Below are 6,000 nucleotides of genomic sequence, written 5' to 3' on the forward strand. Positions count from 1 at the left end.
CTTGTGCTGCCAGATCTGCAGCTTCAGCCGCTTTTCTTGCTGCTGCAGCTGCTGTTCCCACTGGTGCTGCCCCTGCTGCAACTAATGCAGCAGCCTTTGCTGCTTGTTTTGCAGCTATTGCTGCATTCCTGGCTGCTGTGGATGCTGCTGGTCCAGAAGCTGCAGCAGCTGCTGAGGCGGCTGCAGCCGCTGCTGATGCTGCTGCTGTTGACGCCACGACTGCAGTTTCCTTTGCTTTAACTGCTACAGGTGATGCTGCTGTTGTTGTTGTTGTTGCCAAGGTTGGTGCTGCACTGCTGCCTGGTGTGGGGCTTGCTGTAGAAGGGGTTACATTTGTCCCTGATACCAGTGAAAGCTGAACGCCTGCTGCTGCTGTTGCACTTCTTGCTGCTGCATTTGTACTTGATGTCATTATTTCAGAGTTGTTGGCTGTTGCTGCCTTTACTACTGATTCTACTGACAATGCTGTTGCTCCTGCGATGACTGCCACTGTTTTTGCTGTTGCTATTGCTGAACGTGATTCTTCTGTCATTTGCGCTGCTTTTCCTGCTGGGATTGCTGATAATGTCGCCAATGCATCGTTGGATGATTTCCCCACTTCTTTGGCAGCTTCTGCTGTTTCCATCAATGCTTCTTGAGATGCTCCTGCTTTGCTGGCTTCTTTTGCTGCTGTTGCTGCTGCCTTTGCAGCCTTTGCAGCTTTTGATGATTCCTTGGCTATATTTGCCATTACATCTCTAATTGATGCAGGTGCACTTGCTGCTGCTTGTATGGCTGCTAATGCTACTGCTTCTGCTGCTTCTGCAGCGTCTTCGGCTGCTGCTACTGCCAGGGATACTGATGCTGTTCCATCTGCTACTAAGGTGGCAGCTCGAGCTGCTGCTCGTGCCTGGGTTATCGCAGCTTCTAATTCTTTGGTTGCTGCTCCAGTGACTGCTGCTGTTGAGGCGGCCACTGCAGTTGCTGCTGCTGCTGCTGAGGTGGACGCAATAATTGCTGCAGTTTGTTTTTCTGTGGGTGCTGTTGTTTGACTATTTGATGGTTGCCCTGTGGCTGCACCCACGACTTTAATTGGGAGTGCCCTCACTGCTGCCCTTGCTGCTGCTGTTGCACTTCTTGCTGCTGCATTTGTAGTTGATGTCATTATTTCAGAGTTGTTTGCTGTTGCTGCCTTTACTACTGATTCTACTGACAATGCTGTTGCTCCTGCGATGACTGCCACTGTTTTTGCTGTTGCTATTGCTGAACGTGATTCTTCTGTCATTTGCGCTGCTTTTCCTGCTGGGATTGCTGATAATGTCGCCAATGCATCGTTGGATGATTTCCCCACTTCTTTGGCAGCTTCTGCTGTTTCCATCAATGCTTCTTGAGATGCTGCTGCTGAAGTTGCCTCGTTGACTGCTTTTGCTGCTGTTGCTGCTGCCTTTGCTGCCATTGCAGCTTTTGATGATTCCTTGGCTATATTTGCCATTACCTCTCTAATTGATGCAGGTGCACTTGCTGCTGCTTGTATGGCTGCTAATGCTACTGCTTCTGCTGCTTCTGCAGCGTCTTCGGCTGCTGCTACTGCCAGGGATACTGATGCTGTTCCATCTGCTGCTAAGGTGGCAGCTCGAGCTGCTGCTCGTGCCTGGGTTATCGCAGCTTCTAATTCTTTGGTTGCTGCTCCAGTGACTGCTGCTGTTGAGGCGGCCACTGCAGTTGCTGCTGCTGCTGCTGAGGTGGAGGCGATAATTGCTGCAGTTTGTTTTTCTGTGGGTGCTGTTGATGGGGCTCCTGTCACTGGTGGTGTTGTTTGACTATTTGATGGTTGCCCTGTGGTTGCACCCACGACTTTAATTGGGAGTGCCCCCACCGCTGCCCTTGCTGCTGCCGCTGAGCTTTTTGCTGCTGCATTTGCTGCTACTACCAAGTCCCCTGTTGCTGTCGATGCAATCAGTGCTGTTGCTTCTGTCATTGCTGCCACTGCTTGCGCTGCTGATAAGGATAAACCTATGGATGCTGCTGTGGGTCCACTTACGGATGATAATTCTGATTTCAATATTCCTGCAACTATTATTGCTTTTTCAGCCACTGTTTTTTCAGCTTGTGCAACTTTGTCATTAGCTGTTGTGTTACCAAAGGCTGCCAGCACTGCTGCGACTGCTGCTTCTTCAGAAGCCTGTGCAGCTATTGATGATGCATTTGCTAGTCTTGCGAGTGATTCTCTCTTTGCTGCTGGTGCTGCTGCTGCCTCAAGAGCTGCTGCGACTGCTGCTTCTTTGGCGGCATTGGCAGCCCTAATTGCTGCAAATGCGGCTGCTGCTGGTGATGGTTGTCCTTTGGACAGTAATATGGCAGCTGTGGCTGCATCTTGTGCAGCTTGTATGGCTTTTGCTGCAACTGGGCTTGTTGTGGCTCCAGCCACTACAGAAGTGGCTCCTCCTGCTGCTGCTGCAGTAGCTGCTGCTGCTGCAGCCACTGATACTGCTTTCACTGTTGCTGTTCCTCTTGGTGACAATGTTATGGGCGATGCTGTTGTTAATTGTGTTGTTGTTGCGCCGTCTGTTGTTGGCTGTATAGTTGTTGCTCCTGATGTGAGCGCTGGTGTGGGTGATGTTAGTGGTAGTGATGAAGGTATTGTTGTAGTTGTGGTAGTAGTAGATAATCCTGTAGTTGTCATCATTGTTGTTGGTGCTGTTGTTGTGGGAATCAGTGGCGTTGCAACAGAAATGGCAGTTGCGGCAGCAGCAGCAGCCGCTGCTGTTTCTCCTGCTTTTGCAGCGGCCTTTGCAATCAGTGATGCTTCCCTGGCTTTGTCAGCTGCTTCTCTTGCCTTTTCGATGGACTCAGCTACAGATGTTGCTGTTGCTGCATCTGCCGCAGCTTCAGCTGCTTCTTTTGCTTTCATTGCTGTTGCTGCAGCCAATTCTGCTGCTTTTTCTGCTGCTAACATTGATGCTTGCACAAATGGTGAGTCAGTGTTGGTTTCGGATGTTGCATTTTTGTTTTCTGATAATGCTACCTGCAATGCAGCTAGAGCTCTTGAGGCAGCCTCTGCTGCATCTGTTGCAGCTGCTGCAACTAACTTTGCTGAATCTGCTGTTGCTGAATTGTTAGCTGCAACAACAGCTGCAGCTACCTTATCTGCTGCAGCTGATATATTTGCTGAAGCCTCGACTATTTTTCGTAACATTTCTGCTTTTGATGCTGGGGCTGATGAAGCTGCTTTTAGCGCTGCATTTATTGCTAATTTTGCTTTGTCAGCTGCTTTAACTGCTCTTTCAACAGCAAAGGCTGGTGATAGTCCTGCTAGTGGTCCTTCAGAAGCTGCAGCTGCATTTAATGCAGCAGTGATAGCGGCTACTGCAGCTGCTACAGCATCTTCCGCATCTGATCCTGAAGAGGCTGCTCCAGCCGCTGCTGCCGTAGCTGCTGCTGCTGCTGCTACTGCTGCTGCTGCTGCCGTTGCTGCAGCTGTCAAGCTTGCCACTGTTGTATTTGAGATTTGGCCAGGTGCTGCTGCGATTGGGCTTCCTGTTGTTGGGTTGTTTGTTGGACCAGCTGTGGGACCAGCTGTGGGAGCAGCTGCGGGAGCAGTTGTTGGACCAGCTGTGGGACCAGCTGTGGGAGCAGTTGTTGGACCAGCTGTGGGAGCAGTTGTTGGACCAGCTGTGGGACCAGCTGTGGGAGCAGCTGCGGGAGCAGTTGCTGGTCGAGCTGTGGGAACAGCTGTGGGACCAGCTGTGGGACCAGCTGTGGGACCAGTTGTTGGACCAGCTGTGGGAGCAGTTGTTGGACCAGCTGTGGGACCAGCTGTGGGAGCAGCTGCGGGAGCAGTTGCTGGTCGAGCTGTGGGAACAGCTGTGGGACCAGTTGTTGGACCAGCTGTGGGACCAGTTGTTGGACCAGCTGTGGGAGCAGTTGTTGGACCAGCTGTGGGACTAGTTGTTGGACCAGCTGTGGGACCAGTTGTTGGACCAGCTGTGGTGGATGTCGGGGCACTTGGATTTCCACTTCTGGGACACCTGAGCTTCAGGCTTCCTTCTGCTGTCTGGCTGGTGGATGCTGTTTCCATTTCAGAGTATGATCAGAATTCATTCATATAATTCAGAGTTCATAGTTTCCAACTTAATTACATAGAAATCATAACTTACCAATCAGTATCACAACAAAGAGAAAAGTCTTGGCGATCATTTTGAATGCTCTCTGTTCTCCTCCGCTTTCTTCTCCAAAACTGAATCTGACCATCTTATGTGAGAGAATGAAGTAGTTGAAAAGATACTGTTAATATATTCATGAATATTGTTAGAATAATAAATATTGTCAACATGAAAGTATCATATACAGTTGATTTGACTAAAAACCCTCTGTACTTCTCGGATCTTGTTCATTTGAAATGATTTCACTCTATAAAGCTGTCGGACACATTCCAGCTGTGACTGGTGCTGTGGGTTTATGAGACATTGAATCAAACCCAAAACCCACAGTAACAGAGACGATGACAGGAACAGGGTCATATGCACAAATTACACATAAAAGCTAAATAAACATTTAAAATGAAATGAAATCACAAAAAACACTGAGTCATAAGTGAAATACTCACTCAGATTCTGAAGTGAAGTGACGATGTTTCCTTGACAGTTGCAGTAGCTCTCTCTCTTTGTCTGTCTCTTCTTCTTCTTCTTTGACTTTGTCCTTGTCTGTCCTCGTCTCTTCACCCTGTGTATATATATACCAAGATGCAGGAGGAATCACAAATGAGTGACGATCATGATGATGTCAGAGCCAGAGACGTCCCTCCCTTTCACGTACTTGGACGCTAGGTGTGTGGAAGCTTACTCAGAGTCGTTAACTCAGGTGAAACTTGTCCAGTGACATTTTGAGATTGAACCCAGTAATTAAAACTCATGATTTGTTGTTGACCTTTATTATGATCGTCCCTTTGATATCTGCAATGTGTTTAAGTGTAGAGCAGAACATTTATCTAATTGTTCTTCTACGAAGGCGAGGCTCCACGTAACTGCTTAATAGTTGTGATGCATGGAAACATTTGAATAGCAGAGGCAAAGATTTAATTATTGTGTGTGTGTGTTTGTGAATCTGTGTTTGTGTGTGTGTCTTTCTTTGTGTATTTGGGTGTCTGTCTCCTGTCCTCTACCTGCCCTTGTCTGTTCTCTACCTGTCCTCATCCTGCCCCCTGTCTGTCCTCTACCTGTCCTCATCCTGCCCCCTGTCTGTCCTCTACCTGTCCTCTACATGCCCCTGTGTTTCCTCTACCTGTCCTCATCCTGCCCCCTGTCTGTCCTCTACCTGTCTTCTAGCTGCCCCCTGTCTGTCCTCTACATGCCCCCTGTCTGTCCTCTACCTGCCCCCTGTCTATCCTCTACCTGTTCTCTACCTGCCCCTGTCTGTCCTCTACCTGTCCTCTACATGCCCCTGTGTGTCCTCTACCTGTCCTCATCCTGCCCCCTGTCTGTCCTCTATCCGTCCTCTATCTGCTCTTTGTCTGTCCTCTACATGCCCCCTCTCTGTCCTCTACCTGCCCCCTGTCTATCCTCTACCTGTTCTCTATCTGCCCCTGTCTGTCCTCTACCTGTCCTATACATGCCCCTGTGTGTCCTCTTCCTGTCCCTTACCTGCCCCCTGTCTGTCCTCTAGCTGTCCTATACCTGACCCCTGTCCGTCCTCTACCTGCCCCCTGTCTGTCCTCTACCTGTCCTCTACCTGCCCCCTGTCTCTCCTCTACCTGTCCTCTACCTGCCCCAGTCTGTTCTCTAGCTGCTGTTGATGTGTCCTTGTCTCTGAGGCTTCAGGGAGTCTCTCATACTTGGAATGTGCTAATTGCACTCATTGTCTTTTCTTGTGAAGTTGTGTCGGTGGCACCACGCCTCACACCAGATGATGCTCCCTTCACCAGCTCAGAGGAATGTGCTGCGGTGTATACACAATGACAGATAATAGAGATGTGACCGAGCTGAACCTCTGGAAAATGTGTTTCAGAGATAATTATTATTAATA

At 49.3% G+C, this 6,000-nt stretch overlaps 1 long non-coding RNA gene across 1 annotated transcript; it reads right to left on the reverse strand.

Moving 5' to 3' along the window:
* Positions 1-3,943: 3,943 nt before the first annotated feature.
* Positions 3,944-4,702, reverse strand: LOC128462001 (uncharacterized). The gene is made up of 3 exons (XR_008342317.1): positions 4,586-4,702; positions 4,137-4,230; positions 3,944-4,047 (listed from the first exon to the last, which is right to left on the reverse strand). It is a non-coding gene; the product is annotated as an uncharacterized LOC128462001 (long non-coding RNA).
* Between the last annotated feature and the right edge of the window lie 1,298 nt (positions 4,703-6,000).

Source organism: Pleuronectes platessa, chromosome 18, assembly GCF_947347685.1.
Source record: "Pleuronectes platessa chromosome 18, fPlePla1.1, whole genome shotgun sequence".
Lineage (NCBI taxonomy): Eukaryota > Metazoa > Chordata > Actinopteri > Pleuronectiformes > Pleuronectidae > Pleuronectes > Pleuronectes platessa.